The 23,685-nt window shown below is 45.4% G+C and overlaps 1 pseudogene; it reads left to right on the top strand.

Moving 5' to 3' along the window:
• The first annotated feature begins 255 nt into the window (after positions 1-255).
• Positions 256-22,383, top strand: LOC123455540 (annotated as a pseudogene).
• Positions 22,384-23,685: the final 1,302 nt, after the last annotated feature.

Here is a 23,685-nt window from a genome sequence, read left to right as displayed (position 1 = left end):
AAAGGAACAAATCCCACAGGTTGCCGCCATCCTCATGTGCAGCAGTTGGTGGCCCAGGGCAGTCATGGGCAGCAGAGCCAGCCTCCTCCCCAGGCACAGCTGAAGGACACGTGTGACCAAAACAGCTGCCGACCTTGGACTCTCATGCTGTGTCTTGCCACACTGGGACCCACCTTCTCCTTTACACACACCTGGAATCACTTACTTTTCCCATCCCCGAGAAGACAAGGGTTGGAGCCAAGGAAATTCAAGTTAATGGCTCCCATTTGTGAGAAGTTGCACGAGAAAGCAAAGGAAAGCATTCGCAACTCCTTTTCTGCAGCTCTGGGTGAGGGCGTCTTTCTTCTGCCGCTGTCATGTTCCAGGTACGGGACCTTGTGCTTTGCGGGTACATTTCGTCATTCCCACGTCTATCAAATGAGGGGATCAAGCAAAGTATCACCTTGAACAGGCCCCTGACAAATCCCCAGATTCAAACTTGTTTTAGTCAAGAAGTAGGAGTAAGATCTCAGAACCCTGAGGAGCGGGGCAGGCCTGGAAACCATCTCTGGATATCTGGTGCTTTCTACTCTACAGGCATCGACATCCTTGCTCTCATGATTCCCAGGCACACTAGGAGCATCAGAACAGGCCTTGGAACTTGAAGGCCAGAGGAAAGGTCACCACCCCAAGATCTCCTTCATGTACCCCTTTATTAGCCTCCTCCCCAGTTGGCAGTCAAATGCCACCAGGGGTGATTAAAGATCATCTGGATTTATGCATGTCATTTGAACATCAAATAATTGACTAGGTATTCTATTATTACTTAAGTAATTAAAAGCTGAGTGCAGATGAAAATTTCTACAATTTTTATTAGTAGTACTTTAAATTATATTTTGCAAAATGTAATGTCCCAGCAGTGGAACATTCACACATAATTTCCCCATGGATAATAAAAGCTAATATGCTGAAATCATACCATGTGCCAGGGACCTGGTGTCATTTTCTGCCATGTTTATGACATGCAGGGAGTGAGGTCAGGCATCTGCTCACAGAGGGGAGATACGAAGCCAACATTCAGCCCATGTTGGAATGACATGCTCACAGTGGGGACCAGCCTGCCTCTCAGTGGATGTTCACACTTGCTATCACTGCCTCTCCTCAAGTCAAGTTTCAACAACATATAAAGAATAAAAGAAAGAGCCGGGCGTGGTGGCGCACGCCTTTAATCCCAGCACTTAGGAGGCAGAGGTAGGAGGATCGCCGTGAGTTCGAGGCCACCGTGAGAAAACAAAGTAAATTCCAGGTCAGCCTGGGCTATCTCGAAACTCCCCAAAAATAAAACCCAAAAACTGGGCTGGAGAGATGGCTTAGCAGTTAAGCTCTTGCTTGTGAAGCCTTAGGACACCGGTTCGAGGCTTGATTCCCCAGGACCCACATTAGCCAGATGCACAAGGGGGCACACACATCGTTTGCAGTGGCTGGAGGACCTGGCGCGCCCATTATCTCTCTCTCTCTTTCTCTCTGCCTCTTTCTCTCTCTGTCTGTCGCTCTCAAATAAATAAATAAAAATTTAAAACCCCAAAACTAATTAGAGATGCCATATATGGTGCTGAGTGTAAAGTTTGGTACATAACATGCGCTTAGTGAATCAAAAATGTTTACATTGTGGGCTGGAGAGATGGCTTAGCGGTTAAGCGCTTGCCTGTGAGGCCTAAGGACCCCGGTTCGCGGCTCAATTCCCCAGGACCCCCGTTAGCCAGATGCCCAAGGGGGCGCATGCATCTGGAGTTTGTTTGCAGTGGCTGGAGGCCCTGGCACACCCATTCTCTCTCTCTCTCTCTCTCTGCCTCTTTCTCTCTCTCTCTGTGTCATTCTCAAATAAATAAATAAACAAAAAAAAAGTTTAAAAATGTTTACATTGTGGTTCAGGACTGGAAAGATCCACCTCACTCCTGTGGAAGCCCCAGATAGAGGGAGCCTCTCTCCTAGATACCAGCTTCCTCAGCTGTCTGCTCCCTTGAGCAGTCCTACAGCTTCCAGGAAAAGTGTGTTTGATCCTAAATTAAGCTGTGATAGAAATGAGGGGTTGGAGAGATGATTCAGTGGCTAAAGGTATTTGCTTGTAAAACCTAATGTCCCAGATTTGATTCCCAGTACCCACATAAAGCCAGATGCACAAAGTGACACATATCTCTGGAGTTCTTTTGCAGTTGTAGGAGGTTCTGGTATGCCTATTCTTTCTCTCTCTGTCTCAATCGCAATCTCTCTCTCTCCTTGCAAATAAATTAAAAAATAAGGGCTGGAAATATGGCTTAGCAGTTAAGGCACTTTCCTGCAAAGCCAAAGAACCACAGTTCAATTCCCCAGGACCTATATAAACCAGATGCACAGGGTGGCACATGCATCTGGAGTTCATTTGCAGCAGCTGGAGGCCCTGGCGTGCCCATTCTTTCTCTTCCCCTCAAATAGATAAATAAATAAAACACCAGCTGGAATTCACATGGAGCCCACAGTGGGCTCGTGATACCACATTCCCCCTGAAAACTCTCCGATGCATGAACTGACTAATGTAGAAGGCCTCAGTCTCCCCAGTTCCCTGTGTTGCCAACAGCAATCTTGATTTCTTGTCCAAGTTTGGGTTCTGCTTAGTAGTATATGACACGAGATGTTTTCTCAGAAATAAGAGATTTTCACCTTTTTTCTTTTTTCCTTTTTTAGTTTTTCAAAGTAAGGTTTCACTTTGCCCCAGGCTGACCTGGAATTAACTATGTAGTCTCAAGGTGGCCTCAAACTCATGGCAATCCTCCTGCCTCTGCCTCCGAGGGCTGGGATTAAAGGCATACACCATCACGCTCGGCTCACCTTTATGTCTTAAAAGCCAAGGGAAATGACTTCTTTTTTTCCATGGTAGGGTCTCACTCTAGCCCAGGCTGACCTGGAATTTACTATGTAGTCTCAGACTGGCCTCTAACTCACTGTGATCCTCCTACTTCTGCCTGTGCTAGGATTAAAGGCGTGCGCCACCACATGCGGCTGACTTCTGTTATTTTTGTTTATCTAAAACCAATCCCGAAGGCATTGACTCTGCACACCATGTCTGAACCAATCCACTTCTTGCTCTGCAAACAGCTCAGGCTTGCTCCTGCCCTCCCTGAAAATGCATCACTTCCAGCTGGGCAACTTCCGGTCCTTTCAAGGGAGATGTTGAGGTGCCTGTCACCCTGCTAGACTACAGACCGCTCCAGGATGGAAAGGTGGATCCCCCTCTTGTTATCTTTGTCTCCCCAGGTTACTAGCCAAGGTCAAGAGAGGAAGTGAGGGCCGGACCGGGCAGAAAAACTCAGCTGTGGAGTACTTGCCTAGCTTGTACAACCCTGGATTTCATCCCCGTGAGGAGAAGGATACAGGGGTGGAGAAAGAAGGGAGAGAAGAGAGGAAACAGGAGAAATGAAAGAGATGATTCCAAAGACCTAACACTTATTTTCAGGGCTGTACGTGGTAGCTTCCCAAGCCTCATGGTAAATATCAGGCCACTCTTTTCTATATTGTAATGTGATAAATGGCAAGAAACCAAGATATTTGCATATGAGATGGCAAATAACAGCAAGTTGGACAGGTTTATAGGCATTGTTTTTCACTCTTTATTTTAAACTATTTTATTTATTTATTTATTTACTTACTTACTTACTTAAGAGAGAGAGAGAGGCAAATAGAGAGAAGTTTGATGTACCAGGGCCTCTAGCCACTGCAAACGAACTCCAAACACACGCACCACTCAGTGCATCTGGCTTTATGTGGTACTGGGGGACTGAACCCGACTCCTTTGCAGGCAAGTGCTTAACCACTAAGCCACCTTCCAGCCCCCCCCCCCTTTATTTTAAATATGCTGTTACTTTGATGTCATGCTAAGTGATATTTCCTGCTTCCTCTGCACAGCACAAGATGATGGCTGCCTCTCGGATCTGAGAAGGACCTGGGAAAGTTCTGAAACACCATGAGCCTTCATGTCCCCTTTACCAAAGTAACTTCTCGCTGTTGGGATTGTAATTGCAGGTGGTGATCTGAGAGCGCAGAGACCCCCGAGGGGTTTACGGCATGCCAGTCAGGAGACAGGCCAGCGGGGCAAAAAGGCAAGACTAAGAACTGGAGAGCTTCCCTGAACAGAAGCAATGGTAAGGCCATCCAGAAGCTGAATTGGTCCTGGGGGCATGAGGCGGAGTTGTTAGACTCCACTCTTGATTTAAAAATAATGATTTTAGCTGGGCGTGGTGGCGCATGCCTTGAATCCCAGCTCTTGGGAGGCAGAGGTAGGGGGATCACTGTGAGTTTGAGACCACCCTGAGACTATTCCAGGTCAGCTTGAGCTAGAGTAAGATCCTACCTCAAAAAATAAATAAATAAATAAATAAATAAATAAATAATGATTTTAGCCAGACATGGTGGCACATGCCTTTAATCCCAGCACTTGGGAGGCAGAGGTAGGAGGATCATTGTGAGTTCAAGGCCACCCTGAGATTACATAGTGAATCCAGGTCAGCCTTGACTAAACCCTACCTCAAAAAAACAAATAATAATAATAATGATGATTTTAACTGTATGTATTCAGAACTTGTGCAACGTAAGTATTCTGGCTCTCCACAGCCGTACACTGTAGCTCTATAATGCTGGTCTCCCCAAAGCTCTCCACGGCCATACCGTAGAGCTTCCCAACATTGCTCTCCTCTCCATCCTCCACTTGTCCCTCTAAATTAGCTGTTTGTAGCCAGACCTTTCATTTCAGCATATTGGTTACTTTTGTCTTTTCTACTGCTTTCTTTAATAACTTCCAATGACCTAAGCAATCATTGCCTGGGTTCCAGTTTCCACGTCCTCTGTGTGAAATGGCAGCGCACCCTACATCCTGTGCTTGAGTACCAGGGCAGGCAGCCCTGAGCCTGCGTCCCTCCTCCCAAGGACGTCTGAGTTCCTGGCGGGGCCATAGAGAATGTCACAGGCCAGTTAGTTAGTTAGTTAGTTAGTTGTGAGTTAGTTAGTTAGTTTTTTCCTTGCTAAAAAATGCCTAACAAGCTAGGCATAGTGGTGCATCCCCATTAACTCCACACTCAAGAGGCAGAGGCAGGCAGATCTCTGTGTGAGTTCAAGGCCGACATAGAGCATTCCAGGCCAGGAAGAGGTAATATTGTGAGACTGTCTCAAGATACAAAAGAAAGAAAAAAAGGGAGGGAAGGAAGAAAGGAAGGAAGGAAGGGAGGGGAAGGGGAAGGAAGACAAAGGGAAGGAAGAAAGAAAGCTAAAAAAAAAAAGAGAGAGAGAGAGAGAAGTGAGTAGGAGAGACGGCTTAGCAGTTAAGACACTTGCCTGTGTAGCCTAAGGGCCCAGGTTCTATTACTTAGGACCCACGTAAGCCAGCTGCACAAGGTGGCGCATGTATCCGGAGTTCATTTAAGGTGGCTGGAGGCCCTGGTACACCCATTCTCTGTATATATCTGCCTCTTTCTATCTCTCAAATAAATAAGTAAATAAAATATAAAATAAAATAAAATGAGGGCTAGAGAGATGGCTCAGTGGTTAAGATGCTTGCCTGTGAAGCCTAAGGACCCATGTTCAACTCTCCAGGTCCCACATAAGCCAGACGCCAGGTGACGCAAGTGTGCAAGGCCGCACACGTGCACTAGGCGTCCACACGTCTGGAGGTCAGTTACAGTGGCTGGAGGCCCTAGAACACCAATTCTCTCTCCCTCTCCCTCTCCCTCTCTCACACACACACAAACATGCACACTAACACACTAGCTCCCACTCTCACTCTCTTACATAAAACAAGGTCAGTCTGTTGGCCTTTCCTTAAAAAAAGGAAGGAGGAAGGGAGGGAGGGAGGGAAAGAAAGCGACAAAGCAATTCAGGATGACAGTGACACTGGCAAGCTGGAAAAGACAGTGGTTCATTCTCTGGTATTTGCTGTGTGTTGTGGGCTGCTCTCACCAGCAGCTTGGAATTGGGTGTCCAGAGTGGATAGACAACTAATAAGAAAAGACAAAAGAAAAGAAAAGAAAAGAAAAGAAAAGAAAAGAAAAGAAAAGAAAAGAAAAGAAAAGAAAAGAAAAGAAAAGAAAAGAAAAGAACAGACTTCAGGAGCCTTCCTTACAGATGTTATATGGGTGACATGAAATAGGTGCTCCAAGAGAGGTACCCAGAGCCAAGTAAGGGCAAGTGATGGAGAGATTCTATTGCATCAGGAGGACTTGGTGGAGGTCCAGGTCAGTTATGGGCATGAACGTGAACTCAAGGGCATTCTCAAGTGCAAGGGCAAACAAGGCATTGGAAGCTGAAGAGAAATGCCAGAAGAAGAGCCAATACCATGTTTGGAGGAGTCTGTCCGCCATTCCTTGCTTTTGTTTCCTCTGCTGTGGCCTGTGGAGGCCAGAGTAATGGGGCTTTGAACTCCCCAGAAGAGACTTCTTGCCAAGTCACTCAAGATGCATGATAAGCAGGGATTTCTTAGACAAAGTTGCATTTCAGTGTTTAAAATGAATGAGTTTTAAATATTTTCACTGGGCTGGAGAAATTGCTTAGTGGTTAAGGCACTTGCCTACAAAACCAAAGGACCTAGGTTCAATTCCCCAGGACCCACATAAGCCAGGTGCACAAGGTGGCACGTGTGCCTGGAATTCATTTGCAGTGGCTAGACCATGGTGCATCCATTCTCTCTCTCTCTCTCCATATATGTGTGTGTGTTTCTCAAATAAATAAAGTTAAAAAATTTTAAAGCAAAAAAATATTCATTGTTTCTGGCATTTATAAAAGCAATGTTTACAGTTTATCTTAAAAATTCTTTTTTTTTTTTTTTTTTTTTTTTTTTTTTGGTTTTTCGAGGTAGGGTCTCACTCCAGCCAGGCTGACCTGGAATTCACTATGGAGTCTCAAGGTGGCCTCAAACTCATGGCAATCCTCCTACCTCTGCCTCCCGAGTGCTGGGATTAAAGCCATGCCCGGCTTCTTAAATGTTTTTTTAAGTATTTTATTTTTATTTATTTGTTTATTTGATAAAGAGGGAGAGAGAGAGAATGGGTATGCCAGGGCCTCCAGGCCCTGCAAATGAACTCCAGACATGTACACCCCCTTGTGCATCTGGTTAACATGGGTCCTGGGGAATCGAGCCTGGGTCCTTTGGCTTTGCAGGCAAATGCCTTAACTACTAAGCAATCCCTCCAGTCCTTTAAATTCCTAAACTTTTTTGAGAGAGCATCACATGTGTGGCTGTTCTTAAAGTCACTATATCTAACCAAATATGACCTTGAACATCTAATCCTCCTGCCTTCACCTCACTAAATATTTTTTAAAAATCTATATTCCCACAAAAATAAATAAATCTATAGTCCCACTACTTATATATAAGTTGTGTGCCAAACTTTTAAACTGAATTAATGAAAATTAATATTTCCATATTGATTCTAGTTTTACTTGCATAAGCATATTTTTATTTTATATATATTTTTTAATTTACAAGGAGAGAGAGACAGAGTGTGGGCACACGAGGGCCTCTTGCCACTGCAAACATGCTCCAGACTCATGTAGTCACTTTGAGCATCTGGCTTTATGTGGATGCTGGGGAATCAAACCTGAGCCAGCAGGCTTTGCAAATAATGCCTTTAACTGCTGAGCCATCTCTCTAGCCCAGCTTTAACTGATAAGCCATTTCTTCAGCCCATCTTGCATGTTTTAAGAAATATTCATGGCTGGAGAGATGATGGCTCAGCAGTTAAGACACCTGCCTTCAAATCCTAAGGACCTGGTTCGATTTCCCCAGTACCCACATCAAGCCAGATGCACAAGGTGGTGCATACATCTGGAATTTGTTCATTGCAGTGGCTAGGAACCCTGGTGTGTCCATTCTCTCTCTCTCAAATAAATAAATAAATATTTTAAATATATATTCAACGACATTATACATACCTTTCAGTGTTGTTTTTCTTTTTCTTTTTTGATTTATTTTTACTTATTCATTTATTATTTATTAGAAACAGAGAGGGAGAGGGAGAATGGTTGCTCCAGGGACTCTAGCCAATACAAATGAACTCCAGATACATGCACCACCATGTGCATCTGCATCATGTACATCTGGTTTACATGGGACCTGGAGAATCGAACCTATGTCCTTAGGCTTCTCAGGCATGTGCTTTAACCACTAAGCCATTTCTCCAGCCCTGTCAGTGTTATTTTTTCAAAGACTAGTGGGTCAGAGTCTTCTCAACAGCTGTGTCATCATTTTGGATCACTCCATATCCTGATCCTAACTAATAGCTATCCAGGCTGCTCCATCCTTATGTGACTTTTAGACATGCTACAAACAGCTGTGGACTAGATTCAGTTTTATTCAAGCTCTAAAATGTCTCCAAAGCCAGGCGTGGTGGCACATGCCTTTAATCCCAGCACTCGGGAGGCAGAGATAGGAGGATTGCCATGAGTTCAAGGCCACCCTGAGACTGCATATTGAATTCCAGGTCAGCCTGGGCTAGAGCGAGACCCTACCTCAAAAAAAAAAAAAAAAAAACTTCTAGGGCAGATGGGTGAGTGATTAAAGGCACTTTCTTACAAAACCTGCTGGCCCAGGTTCAATTCCCTAGCACCCACATAGAGCCAAACACAAAAAGTGGTACAAGCATCAGGCATTCACTTGCAGCAGCAAGAGGTCCTGGCACATCATATACATATACACACAAAAAACATACACATTCACACACGCACACACACACATGCACACATACATGCACATGAAATTAAACAAATCAAAAACATTCAATAAAGCCGGGCATAGTGGCATACACTTTTAATCTCAGCATTCCAGAAGCAGAGGTAGGAGGATCGCCATGAGTTCAAGGCCACCCTGAGACTACATAGTAAATTCTAGGTCAGCCTGGACTAGAGTGAGACCCTCCCTCAAAATAAAAATAAAAATAAATAAATAAAACTAAATTAAATTATGGTCTGGAGAGATGGCTTAGCGGTTAAGGAGCTTGCCTGCAAAGCCTAAGGACACATGTTCGATTCCCCAGTACCCACATAAGCCAGATGCACATGTTGGTGCATGTGTCTGGAGTTCATTTGTAGTGGCTGGAGGCCCTGGATGCCTATTCTCATTCTCTCTCTCTCTCTCTCTCTCATAAATAAATAAAATATTTTTAAATATTTTTAAACTAAATTTAATTTAATTTAAAAAATAAAATAATTGTAAGAAAAATAATGTTCCTAAAATCCAATTTAAACATTTTTTAAGAATAATGAAGATGTTAGATATTATTCTGAGAAAAGAAAATATTACATCATTAAATGTGTAGCCCAGGCTGGCCTCGAACTCCTGATCCTCCTGCCTCTGCCTCTGCCTCTTCAGCAAGTTCCTACCAACACCCACCACCACAACCAGCCCAATTAAAAATTTTTTTTTTTAAATCATATTCTTTTTTTGTTGTTGTTCATTATTTATTTATTTATTTGAGAGTGACAGACATAGAGAGAAAGACAGATAGAGGGAGAGAGATAGAATGGGCGCGCCAGGGCTTCCGGCCACTGCAAACGAACTCCAGATGCGTGCGCCCCCTTGTGCATCTGGCTAACGTGGGACCTGGGGAACCAAGCCTTGAACCGGGGTCCTTAGGCTTCACAGGCAAGCGCTTAACCGCTAAGCCATCTCTCCAGCCCCCAATTAAAATTTAAAAGAGAGTTCATGCTACAGTCCAAGCTTTGAGTCCTGGGAACCCTTAGAGCCAGACTGAGGCCACTGGTGACCTTTAACCCCACTTCAGTAGTCTGAATGAAAATGTCACAAGAGTCAGACGTCCATTTCATTGAGGTCTGGGCATCTTTACTGGCTGCAGTACTGTGTGTAGAAGCCTGTTGAGTCAGGGCCCAGGAAGGAGACAGATGGCTGTGTCAAGCGGCGTGATTGGAGGAAAGATTCATGAAGAAGCTATTGGCAGAGGCACGGCAGAGTCAGGGCTAACGGAGACGGAGTGGCATGTGGTGAGCAGCATGCAGAGGGGAGCACTCTACCTGGAGGCAGCGGAGGTTACCCAGCCTGAGTCTCCTGCAAGCCAATAGGGAGCAAGCCTGTATTCCTGATGAACGCCAGTGCTCTTCGGACTGGCCAAATCCACCCAGAAGGTAGAGAGAGGGGAGCTGGCAATGGGTCCCCCCATCTACCAGTGTCTCAGACACAGCACGAGCCGAGTGCTGAGAGGATTTGAGCTTAGCATTGGATGTTTCAACAAGTGTGCTGCATGTGGGTCTCGGGAGTGGTGAGACTGTGGTGATGTTATTTCTGATCAGCTATGTGTTTTCAACATGGGCGTGGAACGAGGGTTGATTACCGGTCGCTTCCCCATGACGCTGAACCCCAAGTGTCCTCTCTGGCTGAAACGGGAACCCTTGTTTTGCTGCTGCTGTTGGGCTGGGAACACAGCATTTCTGATCATTCATTCCATGATTACACTTTACACTTCTGATTATTCATTCCATGGTTATAGTCTGCTTATGTAAAACCTGTAGTTAACTAAGGCCAGCCACTGCTCTAAGCAATTTAAAATCTGAGGGGACGTTTAAGGCATATTTTTAGGCACCTATTAAGACAACTCACTAACAAAGAACTTGAGTGTTGAGATCTGAACCAGTCCTCAAAGAAGGAAGCAAAAATGAAATGGTTGGCAGCTTATGTGTTCTGCTCTAGTCTGCTTCTAAAATTAATGTACCTTCGGGCTGGAGGGAAGGCTTAGTGGTTAAGGCACTTGCCTGCAAAGCCAAAGGATATCGGGTTCAATTCCCCAGTACCCATGTAAGACAGATGCACAAGGCGGTGCATGCATCTGGAGTTCATTTGCAGTGGCTGGAAGCCCTAACACACTCATTCTCTCTCCCTCTCTTAAGTAAATAAATAATAAAAATTTAAAAACATAAAAATAATAAAATTAATGTACCTTGAAGGTTAAAAGAAATGTTTGGGGCTGGAGAGTTCGCTTAGTGGTTAAGGCACTTGCCTGCAAAGCCAAAGAACCCAAGTTCAATTCCCTAGGACCCACATAAGCCAGACAGATGCACAAGGGAGCACACACATCTGGAGTTCATTTGCAGTAGCTGGAGGCCCTGGTGTGCCCATTCTCTCTACCTGCCTACTTCTGTATCACTCTCTAAAATAGACAAATAAAAATAAAATTTTTAAAAATGAAATGTTTGGCTATCTTAGTCTATTTTCTGTGCTAATAACACAATCCCATGGACTGGTTAAGTGATAAAGAAAAGAGATTTGGGGGTGGAGAGATGGATTAATGGTTAAGCACTTGCCTGTGAAGCCAAAGGACCCTGGTTCGATGCTCAATTCCCCAGGACCCCCATTAGCCAGATGCACAAGGGGGCGCACACGTCTGGAGTTTGTTTGCAGTGGCTGGAAGCCCTGGGGTGGCCACTCTTTTCTCTCTCTCTCTCTCTCTCTCTCTCTCTCTCTCTCTCTCTCTCTCTGTCACTCTCAAATAAATAAATAAAAATAAAAGTAAATTTTTAAAAAAAGGGCCAGCCGCAGCCAGACACGCCCTGCGGTCGCCCAGTCTCCCGCGGTCGCCGGCACAGCCCGCTCGACTTCATGCTCGGCGCCAAAGCTGATGGTGAAACCATTCTATTCTAAAAGGCCTCCAGTCCATTTTCCAGGAGCGGGGGAAGGCAGAGTCGGTACACACCGGGCAGGACCATGGCTATTTAGCAACCTACACGAACAAAAAGGGAAGCTTCGCCAACTTGAGAATTTATCCACATGGATTGGTGTTGCTGGACCTCCAGAGTTATGACAGTGACATACAAAGCAAAGAAGAGACTGACAGTGTTTTGAACAAAATAGAAATAAAAATGAAAGAACTGAGTCAGGACAGTGCTGGGCGGGTGACAGATACTGGCCCACTGCTGATGGGCGCCTGGTTGAGTATGACATCGTGACATCGATGACCTGGTGTATGATGGCGATTCCCCTTATCAGAACATTAAAATTCTACACTCCAAGCAATTTGGAAATATTCTCATTCTCAGTGGGGATGTTAATTTGGCAGAGAGTGACCTGGCATATACTTGGGCCATCATGGGCAGCAGGAAAGAAGATTATACTGGCAGAGATGTCCTGATTCTGGGAGGTGGAGATGGGGGCATATTATGTGAGATAGTCAAACTGAAACCAAAGATGGTCACTATGGTAGAAATGGACCAAATGGTGATTGATGGATGTAAGAAATACATGCGAAGAACATGTGGTGATGTCTCAATCTATAAGGAGACTGCTTGCTATCAGGTCCTCATGGAAGACTGCATTCCAGTACTGAAGAGGTATGCCAAAGAAGGGAGAGAGTTTGATTATGTGATTAATGATTTGACCGCTGTCCCAATTTCTACATCTCCAGAAGAAGATTCCACATGGGAGTTTTTCAGACTGATTCTTTTTTTTTTTAACTGTATTTTAAATTTATTTATTAAAAAGCAAAGCATTTTACTAGCATGCAGCTTAAAAAGTAAGGTTACATTTATTTTGTAATACAGTAACACTGGAAATTAATCAGCCATCAAATCCAATGGCTCCATGCAAGGAAGAAACAAATACATCACCACTTTCTATGGAAAAGCTGGACAACCATGACTTACCACATACCCTGTTATGCCAGTCAGACTGATTCTTGACCTTTCAATGAAAGTATTGAAACAGGATGGAAAATATTTTACACAGGGGAACTGTGTTAATTTGACGGAAGCCCTATCACTTTATGAAGAACAGCTTGGGCGCCTGTATTGTCCTGTGGGATTTTCAAAGGAGATTGTCTGTGTCCCTTCCTATTTGGAATTGTGGGTATTTTACACTGTCTGGAAGAAATCTAAGCCCTGAAGATGAGCGTCCCCTAATCACGTGTGCTGCGAGCAGCCTTTCTGACCTCCTTACGCTGTACGTGCCATCAAGACGAGTCAGGCAACTGATTGTGAATTCCTTCAAGTTTTTCTTTCTTTTTTAATTATTATTTTTAATTTTAAAAAGCCAATGGAAATGTATATTTTGATGAATTAGGGTGTTAATTTTTTGAAAGTCAGCTGAAGGACAATTAGACAGCACAGCAAAAACTATGAAATGCACTGACTCGCCCCCCCCATGTGATTTTTATTACTTTTTATTTCTGTGTGGGTTTTCTTTTTTTAACTTAGTTTTGTTTTGGTTTCACTTGACCTTCGAGTTAGACATTTGGAGGAATGAACATCATTGTTTTGTTCTGGAGGGAAGTGCATGGTGTTTCTTCCCTTCCCCAAAATTTGATTTAGATTTTAAAATTTGGTGCTTTTATGACCGATAAAAAATGACTTAACAGTACTTCAATTAAAATTACAAAAGAGATGGGCTGGAGAGATGGCTTAGCGGTTAAGCGCTTGCCTGTGAAGCCTAAGGACCCCGGTTCGAGGCTCGGTTCCCCAGGTCCCACGTTAGCCAGATGCACAAGGGGGCGCACGTGTCTGGAGTTCGTTTGCAGAGGCTGGAAGCCCTGGCACGCCCATTCTCTCTCTCTCCCTCTATCTGTCTTTCTCTCTGTGTCTGTCGCTCTCAAATAAATTAAAAAAAAAAAAAATTAAAAAAAAAAGTTTTAAAAATAAAAAAAATTACAAAAGAGAAAAAAAGAAAAAGAAAAGAAATTTGGAATGGAGAGGTGGCTTAGCAGTTAAGGTGTTTGTCGGCAAAGCCTAAGGACCCAGGTTTGATTCCCCAGTACCCTTGTAAGCTAGATGCACAAGAGGACACATGTGTCTGGAGCACATTTGCAGTGGCTGGAGGCCCTGGAGCACCTATTCTCTCTCTCTCTCTCTCTCTCTCTCTCTCTCTCTATATATATATATATATATATATATATATATATATATATATATATATATACATATATCATAAATAAAAAGAAAGAAAATAGATTTATTTTGGCCCATGGTTCTGGTTCACAGAGAAGGCATCTAGCAGTGGTCTTGCTGGCAGACCCCCCCCCCCCCCGTGGTGCAAGCTGCAGACAGTGACAAACAGGAAGCTCACACACCTACTGTTGCCGCCACCTTCATGTTGCTGGGACAAAACACCCAACCTCAAGCAGCTGACGGGAGGAAAGGGTTTATTTTGGCTTTCAGCCTTGAGGGGAAGCTCCGTGATGATGGGGGGGCGCATGGCACTGGCAGGGGCTGGGCACCACCTCTGCCACAATGGGGGAAATGGCAGCAGGAGAGTCAGCTAAGCTCTGGCAAGGGGGAGCTGGCTGTGACACTCCTAAGCCCACCCCCAACAACACACCTCCTCCAGCAAGGGCTCACCTCCCAAATCGCCACCAGTTGGGGAAAAAAGACATTGAAAATACATGATAGGCTGAAAAGATGGCTCAGCAGTTAAAGGCACTTGCCTACAAAGCCTGATGGACCAGGTTCCATTCCCCATTACCCACATAAAGCCAGATGTACAAAGCGGCACATGCAGCTAGGAGTTAGTTGGCAGTACAGGAGGCCCTGGTGTGTCCATACTCTCCCCTCTCACCCCATCTGCCTCTTTCCATCGTCTTTCTCCTTCAAATAAGTAAATAATTTTAAAAAAAAAACCAGACATGGTGGCACATGCCTTTAATCCCAGCACTCAGGAGACAGAGGTAGAAGAACTGCTGTGAGTTCAAGTCCACCTTGAGACTACAGAGTGAATTGAAGGTTAGCCTAGGCTAGAGTGAGACCCTACCAAAAAAGAAAAAAAAAATGAAGAAGAAAAGGAAGGAAAGAAGGAAGGAAGGAAGAAAAGGAAGAGAAAACAAAAGAAAGAAAGAAAGAAAAGGAAGAAGCTGGGCATAGTGGCGCAGGCCTTTAATCCCAGCACTTGGGAGGCAGAAGTAGGGGGATCACAGTGAGTTCTAGGCCACCCTGAGACTGCAGAGTTAATTCTAGGTTAGCCTGGGCCAGAGTGAGACCCTACCCTGGAAAAACCAAACAAAAAGGAAGAAAGGAAACATAAGAGTTTATATGGGACATCTGATTCCAACCACCACACCTAGCCAAACTGCATGTAGCAGACCTTCTCTCCAGATGACCCATTAATCCATGAATCCAATGTGTGGATTAATCCATTCATGAGGGCTATCGTAGCTTGGATCTGGATGCTCCCCCTGTGTTGGTGCCCAGCCTGCGGCACTGTTTGGAGGAGATGGTGGACATGCTGGGAAGTGGAAGGGCTGTAGCTACAGCTTAAAGGATCAGAATTTACCTTGTATGCAAGTCTTCAATGCGGGGAGTAGTGGAGAAGAAAGAGAACATACGGGGGGAGGAGAAAATGTGGGGGTTTGGGGTCATTACGTGCCCTCAAAGAGGAAAGGATCCTGACCTCTCTTCCCCTGTTTTGCTTCCCAGCCATTGGGAGGTGAGGAGCTGCTTGGCTCCAACCCTGGCCCCTGATCTGCTGCCTCACCACGTGCCAAAGCCTCAGAGCTGACTAATCGTGAACTAAACCCTCCAAAACTGTGAGCCAAAAACGAACCTTTTCTGTTTAGACGCCAACGAGCTCAGGAAACACGGGAGTTTGTATAGAAACAGAAAGCTGACTAGTACCAGGACAGAGATCAGCAGGGTCTCACTCTAGCTCAGGCTGACCTGGATTTCACTATGGAGTCTCAGGGTGGCCTCAAACTCACGCAATCCTCCTACCCCTGCCCCCTGAGGCCTGGCATTAAAGGCATGTGCCACCACACCCAGCTACAGTAGATTTCCAATGGCCACTCTGAGACTCCATTCCTTTCTTTGTACAATGAAGACAGTGATGGTGAGTTATTGGTTGTTCTCAGGACTAATATAATTTCCAAAACCTACCTGCCATCAGTAGGCTCTAAAGTCATGCCCCCGCTGTCAATGATCCACGTCACCATAGTAGACAGACATCTAGTTTCAGCGACTTTATCATCAGTCACTTTAATTTCAGTAACTTGAAATGCATATTTTCCATAAAGTATCAAAGGGCCTCCACACCCACCAATTCCTTTCTGTCTCCTTGACACGAAGTAGCCATTTTAGGAATGGGGACGAATCAAGACAAATACAATATCCCATTGGCAAAGACTTCCTAGAGAAGCGTCCGTTTTCTGTGTCAACCCATTTGGTATGTAGTCCACATCAGTAAGCATGCGGTACAGTGAGGAAGACAGAGATCTCATTTATATAGCTGGAGAAAAAGCCTCCAGGGTCTTTGCAGACACCTTAAACAGAACTTCTTATCCACACACAGCAGGCTTGCAATGTGTGGCCTTTCACAGCCTTGAGTCACCAGAATTTGTTCAGACACTGAGGAAAAAGAACTGCCAAGTCATCTTGCTTTGTGCCACTCTTACCAAGCATCACTGCCTGCTTCAAAGCTTTCCTCCTTCTCCCTTCATTTCACTCACATCCCTCTTCCTCCAGCTCAGACAGAATTACTATTCTCAAGTACCTCCATTTGACAATTGTGTTTAACATATGCCCCGAGCTGACATGGATTCTTTCCTGAATTGTCACTGACAAACTGCTTCCAGCTGCCCTCCCAGGTGGGTCACCACAGTGAGACGCAGTGTTTGCGGAGGATTCCGGCTGCCACCTGGGGGCTCCATGTACTTGATGAGCACGACTTAGCAGGGCCAGTGGTGAACCCGTGACAAATGGTATGTTGACTTTTTTCTGCGTCTGTGGTTTGAGGACAGGCTGGTTCCCGGCCTGCTGGCTCCTCTCTCCCGCATTACCAGCCTTTTCCACATTGGAAGCCGGGTCCTGCCTCCCCTCCTGGCTTCTGGCAGCCAGCTCTGTGCTGTTGACAGAAGCCATGTGTTGGTTAGATGGGTCGGACTTGAGACGATTGGTGAGTATGGATTTTACAGTTTCGCCATGCTTCAGAATTTGTATGTTTGTTAATGATTCGTCCTTCCATTAACTAAACTTTCCCATCTTTCGAGTGTTATCGCCTCTCACAGGAAGCCCTGGCACTGCAGGCCCTTCCTTTATCTCTGGTCACACCCGGTAAAATGAGCTTGTTTGCATATGATTAGCCACTCTGGTCCCCAGCCCAGCCAAACCTCCCCACTGGCCTTGCTGGTTTGTTGGACTTTGCCTCCGGCTCAGCCCCAGGCCACTACCTTGTCACCTCTACCATCTCCTGGAGTCCCTTCTCTGGCCATGGCCGGGAATGGAAGAAGCTCTCCTCTCCAGCCTGGCTCACAAAGTCTCAGCTTCTCTTAACCTCCTTCTTCATGCACAGCCTTCCTCCTCCATCCTTCTCAGTTCTAGAACATTTCCAATTACTTCTTAATAAGTGTCATTTCCTGGGGACACATAACTGTCCGGTCACCTCAGTTAGGGCACCAACAATAGACCAAACAATGATGCTGGACCAGTCCAATAGCAAACCCATGGGTTTATTGGGATCACTTACAGAAGCAGTCACCTAGACATAAGCAGAATCATCATGTCACACTGGGGTGTCACTGCATGGCTGGAGAGATGGCTCAGCAGCTAACATGCTTGCCTGCAAAGCCTAGGAACCCAGGTTCAATTCCCTAGAATTCACATAAAGCCAAATGCACAAATAGGCACATGCATTTGAAGTTGGTTTGCAGTGGCTAGAGGTCCTGGCATGCCCATTCTCTCCCTCTCTCCCTCCCTTTCCTCCTCCTCTCTCTCTCTTCCTTTCTCAAATAAATGAATATTATATATATATATATATATATATATATATATATATATATATATATATATATAAAATAAGCAAAACAAATGGAGAGTGGTAGTTCATGCCTTTAATCACAGCACTCAGAAGACGGAGGTATGAGTATCACCGTGAGTTCAAGGCCACCCTGAGACAAAGTAGTGAATTCCAGGTCAGCCTGGACTAGAGTGAAAACCCTGCCTCAAAAAAAAAAAAAATCAAAAAGAATAAGAGTGATCTAATCATTTTTTGCTCTCACTTGATTACTTGCTATGTTAGAACTAAACTGCCTCATCACATGCTAGGTAAGTACCATTCAAATATACCTTCAACACCCAATTACTTTTGGACAACTGGCTCAAAGAGACAGCCCATCAATACAACAAGATGAGCCATCTTTAACACATCTCCCAGGGCCCAAGAGACACTAGAGAAGAAGTGGACATTTAAACTCAGTGCTGCTCTCACTGCTAGACTGACAACCTCCTCCAAGAAGATGGTGGTAGACACTGAAGACACTCAAAACTCATCAGAGTATAAATTCCAAGAATGCAGAAAGCCCAACATTAAAGGAGACTAATAACATACCCAGCAGGGAACATTGTGGAAGAGGAGACAGAAAAATTGTAAAAGCCCACAGGTTGGGAAAGTGTATCCTGAAACATTGTCCCCTCACTGAGACTGGCTGGTGCATTGAATACCTAATCCCACTGAGGAGGGCCCTCAGTGGAATGCAAGCAGGAAAAGGGGGACAGGAGAGCATCACCTAATGGGAATATGACCAGTCTGTAGTATGTTTGTACTGTAAAGTTCATGACAAAAATAAGAAGAAAGGAGTAGAGACAATAATGCAGGCAACCTAAAACAACCACAAACCTTCAAAGGTTTTCTATTCTGAAAGCATCAAGAGGCGTTCTTTTAGCAAGTGCATTTTTTTTCCTGATGATGTTTTGATTGTGATGTTAACTGCACAGAGCATGTAATCTCTGGTAGTCTATAGCTGAGAAGGACAGATTTCGATGGTAGGTGAAGTGACCCGAGATTAAAAGCGTTGTTCAACTAGAGAGTTGACCATGAAGACTGATGTGCTATTTTGCCAAGGTTTTATCACTAGATGATGTATTTACACACCTCCAAAGGAGGGAGGAAACTCTCTGGGAGACAAAATTCAGTACTGACACCGAATGTCTTCTTGCTTAGCAAATCTCTCTTCAAGAATTGTGCAGGTGCTAAACTGGGTTCTGTACAAGGGCAAAAAAGCAAGAGTCAAAGGGATGCATGGTGGAGTTCCTATTTGCATTCTCCTCTCTAAATTGTGAGTCAAATCAGCCACCGTGCATTTACACTTTGTCTGTGATGGAATAGAAAAAAAAAAAAAATACAAGTTGCTGATGTTTAGGAATTTAAAGTCCTGACAGAGCTGTCACCCCAGCGCAGGAGGCTGGAAGAGGAGAGGGTGACCTCTGGGAAGCCACCCTGAGAAGGACCAGTGGTCAGGTCAGCATCATCTGAATGAGATATTGAGAAAGTCAGGAAAGTCAGAGGCCAGAACGCAAGGAGAGTCATCTAGACATGGGCCAGTAAGAACAAAGAGACACCCATGCTACCCAGCGGCGGAGGCAGCGCAGTGCGGTGATCGGGCGCCCTGCACAGGCCTTGCCATGGGAGACATCACTGAAAGTGGAGTTAGAAAGGAAATACCGGGGATGGGGAGGCGGCTCAGTAGATACAGCACTTGCCTAGCACACGTAACGCCCTAGGTTTGATCCTGAGCACCACATCAGGCCAAGGGTGGTAGTCCGTGCCTGTTGTCCCAGCACTTGGGAGGCGGAGGGAGGAGGATCAAGGAGCTCAAAGTTGTCCTTGACTACATAGTCAGTTTGAGGCCAGCCTGGGATACGTAAGACCCTGACTCAAAAGAAAAACAATGAAAGAAAGGTTATATCAGATCAGGCAAGACGGAACCATGCTTACTGTAATCGACATCGTAAAGACAGTGGAACTGTCCCATTTTCTGAGGACCAGACATGCTTCAGGAGAAAAGCTGCACCCCAGGAGCGTCAGAATGGAGACCGCGGGGAGCAGAGCCAGTAAGGAAAGTGGCTTCAGGAAGCATCGGATACATTTAAGAATCCGCTTCTCCTTGAGTATTTCCTTCCCTCCTGTGACTGGGATTATCTTCTGAACAACGCAGAAAGATGGACTCCTCGGTCCAGACACAGCCCTTCCTGCCATCGAGGCAGACACCCCCACACGCTCTTCTGATCACAGTCCCCTGCTTAGTCTGTGTCCCTGTGCCTATGAATTTTTCACTCCTTTCTGGCAAACATGCTAAAAGGTCATTTTCCTCCCCTCACCCTCCTCAAAAAAGTTTGAACATGGGTCTTCAGAGTGATGAAACTAAGAGTAACATTGATATTTCTTTTTTTGGTTTTTGTTTGTTTGTTTGTTTGTTCTTTGTGGGTTTTTTGTTTTGTTTTGTTTTGTTTTGTTTTGAGGTAGGGTATCACTCTAGCCCTGGCTAATTTGGAATTTATTATGTAGTCTCAAGGGGAAATAAATTCAAATATTTTTACTAATTTATATGCAAGCAGAGAGGGGGGGGGGAATGGCTGTGTCAAGGCCTCTTGCCTCTGCAAATGGACTCCAGATGCATGCACCACTTAGCGCATCTGGTTTTACGTGAGTATCTGGGAATCAAACCTGGACCATCAGGCTTTACAAGCAAGTGCCTTTCACTGCTGAGCCATCTTTCCAGCCCAATATTGATACTTCCTTTGTTTTCTCACATTCTTTTTTTTTTTTTTTTTTCTGGCTTTTCGAGGTAGGGTTTTGCTCTAGCCGAGGCTGACCTGAAATTCACTATGTAATCTCAGGGTGGCCTTGAGCTCACAGCAATCCTCCTACCTCTGCCTCCCGAGTGCTGGTATAAAAGTGTGTGCCACCACGTCCAGCAACATTGGTACTTTCTTCTCCGTGTGTCCCTCCTTGGGCATGCAAAAGGATTATTCTGAACCCTTCCTGGTACTTAACTCTGAGCACACTGTTGGGATGTAGTGAGAATACTTCCTGTGTTTGGAATGTTACACTTTCTGGTAATTTCATTCAATGACTATATTTGTCTCTTTCAAAGCCACTTAACACTTACAGCTTAAATAAATCTTGTTGTTAACTAAAGCCTCCAGGTCTTTTTCACGTGAAGTATTCACATAAATCATGAGGCTTCTGTCCCATTTTCATCTTTGTGAGTAGTTAAGATATAAATCCTTCTTATTAAAGGATGCTAGTATATTTAACAACCGAAGCAACCAGTATACCTTTGAAAGGGGACTATCAGAACCTCGTTCACCTAGCGAGGTACCAGGAGCTGGGTCAGGTGCCCCAAGTGTCTTCCACCCTTCCACCACAGAACTCCAAAACGGTCCTTGGAGTTCCAACTCCTGCACAAGCTGACACAAAAAGAACTGAAGGTGGTGGGAACCTATGTAGGTGGTAACGAGGTGATTAATATTGTCATTCTTTGGGGTATCAAATACAAAGTGGTCTTTTCATGTTCTTACAAACGTATGAATTATTTAATCTTTTATTTATTTATTTGAGAAGGGGGGAAGAGGCAGATAGGGAGAGAATGGGTGTGCCAAGGCCTCTAGCCACTGCAAATGAACTCTATTGGCTTTATTTACGTTCTGGGGAATTCGTCCTTTGGCTTTGGCAGCAAGTGCCTTAACTGCTAAACTATGTCTCCAGCCCTGCATGAACTATTTACATGACAAAATACACATACACACACAAATTGGTTTTCCAAGGTAGGGCCTTGCTCTAGCCCAGGCTGACCTGGAATTCACAATGTCATCTCAGAGTGGCATTGAACTCACAGCAATCCTCCTCCCTGCGCCTCCCAAGTGCTGGGATTAAAGGTGTGTGCCACCATGCCCAGCAATAATTTCATAGTATTATGTGAGAGTGATTTGAAGTGGGGGAAAAGCTCAGCATCCCTTGAATTTGTGACTAAAAAACAAAAGTAATGAAAAAATGAGGACACGGAAAGCATTAACAAAAGAAAATGTAAGGAAGGAAAAAGCAATTTAAGGTGGATATGGGAAATGCTAGAAAGAGAAAAGTATGCCTGGGAAACAGACAGAAACGATAGCATTGGAAGGAGGATTTGGCTGGCTGGGAGCGGGCACGGGGCAGGGTGGCAGCCCAGTACTGCAGAGTGACCCGGTGACAGGCATGTGATGGCCACTGTCCCCAAGACGCACCGCAAATTTCTCCCGGCTCTTGCCGTGGGCCTCAGTCACCAAGGGCGCCCACCTCCCGTTCTTGTCCAGACCAGGCGGCCCAGCGCTGACCGCAGGTTCCGCTGCTGTGCTCAGGCTGGCCTCCCCTCCCAGCAGGTACAGATCCTCCCACGAGCGGCCCGTCCGGAGAACTCAGCGAGCTAAGGGTTCTCCTTCTCCCTCCAGGGCCTGAGCAGCAGCCAGCTTACCCAGGAGCAGGAAGAGCCCCCCGCCCTCCCAGAGGAATGGCAGCGCCTCGCCACCGACACCTGCCAGGTGAGCGTCCAGAGACTTTCCAGGGCTTTCCCAGACACGCGGGCATGCCGGACCGACGTCAGGCAGGAACGAGGAGGTGGCAAACCCAGGGGATGTAAGGGTTACATTTAAACCGTTAATCCCAGCGCTCGGGAGGCTGAGGTAGGAGGATCACTGCGAGTTCAAGGCCAGCCTGGGACTACAGAGTGAGTTCCAGCTCAGCCCAAGCTAGAGTGAGACACTACCTCAAACAACAACAACAAAAACAGTTACATAGTCTTAAAAAATGAAACCATAAAAATATATGTAACTTAGACACATGAAAAATGAATCATGTTAAAAATTAAAGTTTAGCCAGGCATGGTGGCACACACCTTTAATCCTAGCACTCGGGAGGCAGAGGTAGGAGGATCTCCGTGAGTTCGAGGCCACCCTGAGACTACATAGTTAATACCAGGTCAGTCTGGATAGGAGTGAGACCCTACCTCGAAAAACAAAAATAAAATTAAAGTTTAGGGCTGGAGAGGCGGCTTACTGGTTAAGATACTTGCCTGTGAAGTGTAAGGATCCAGGCTCAATTCCCCAGGACCCAGGTAAGCCAGATGTACAAGGTGGCACATGTTTCTGGAGTTTTGTTTGCAGTGGCCGGAGGCCCTGGTATACCCATTCTCTTTCTCTCTATCTGCCTCTTTCTCTCTCTCTAAATAAACAAACAAACAAATATGTAAAAACTAAAGCTTAAACAAGGACAAACAACCAGTACGATGAACAAATGAAATTTCCAAACTTCTGGGCAAACATGTCAGAATGGCTTTGTGGTCTCTTCAACCCCTGCCTCCAAATCCCCAAATTTCTGGTCCCTTCTTGACTCCTTGGGCTGAACAGATGGCTCTTTAGGGACTTGGTTTTAAAATCAGCTGCAGTCTGGGCACTGATGCGCCACTGTGGGAATTTAAACACTCTCTGCTGTTTCTTGGCCCTTCTTGGGTTGGAAGAAAGGATCGTGGACAGAGCAGAGCTAAATTGCCTTTACTTACCGAGCACGGCTGCAGAGCTGCTATCCAAAAAGGCCCCTCTGTGGGGTTCCTCAGGAAGCACTATGTGTGGGTCCTTCTGGACAAACCCACTCCTGGGCTCTTGCCAAGCTATGCCAGGCCCAGCCTGTGGGCATCTGCACTGACCACTGGCCACCTCTTCTGCCCTCACTTGGCCCACATTGCCTTCTTCTGCCTGTTGGGGTGCGCTGCTTCAGCAGGATTTGGGCATCCCAGCCAGACATGGTGTGCACACCTTTGATCCCAGCAGAGGCAGGAGGATTTCTGGGAGTTGGGGGCCAGCCTGGGACTGCAGAGTGTGTTCCAGGTCAGCCTGGGCTAAAGTAAGTCTTTGCCTCAAGCCTCCCCTCCGCCCCCCCAAAACGAAAGATTTTGGATT

Source organism: Jaculus jaculus, chromosome 17 (genome assembly GCF_020740685.1).
Source record: "Jaculus jaculus isolate mJacJac1 chromosome 17, mJacJac1.mat.Y.cur, whole genome shotgun sequence".
In the NCBI taxonomy this organism is placed as follows: domain Eukaryota; kingdom Metazoa; phylum Chordata; class Mammalia; order Rodentia; family Dipodidae; genus Jaculus; species Jaculus jaculus.
The sequence above is the reverse complement of the archived record's forward strand: the minus strand, read 5'-3'. Positions and strand labels throughout refer to the sequence as shown.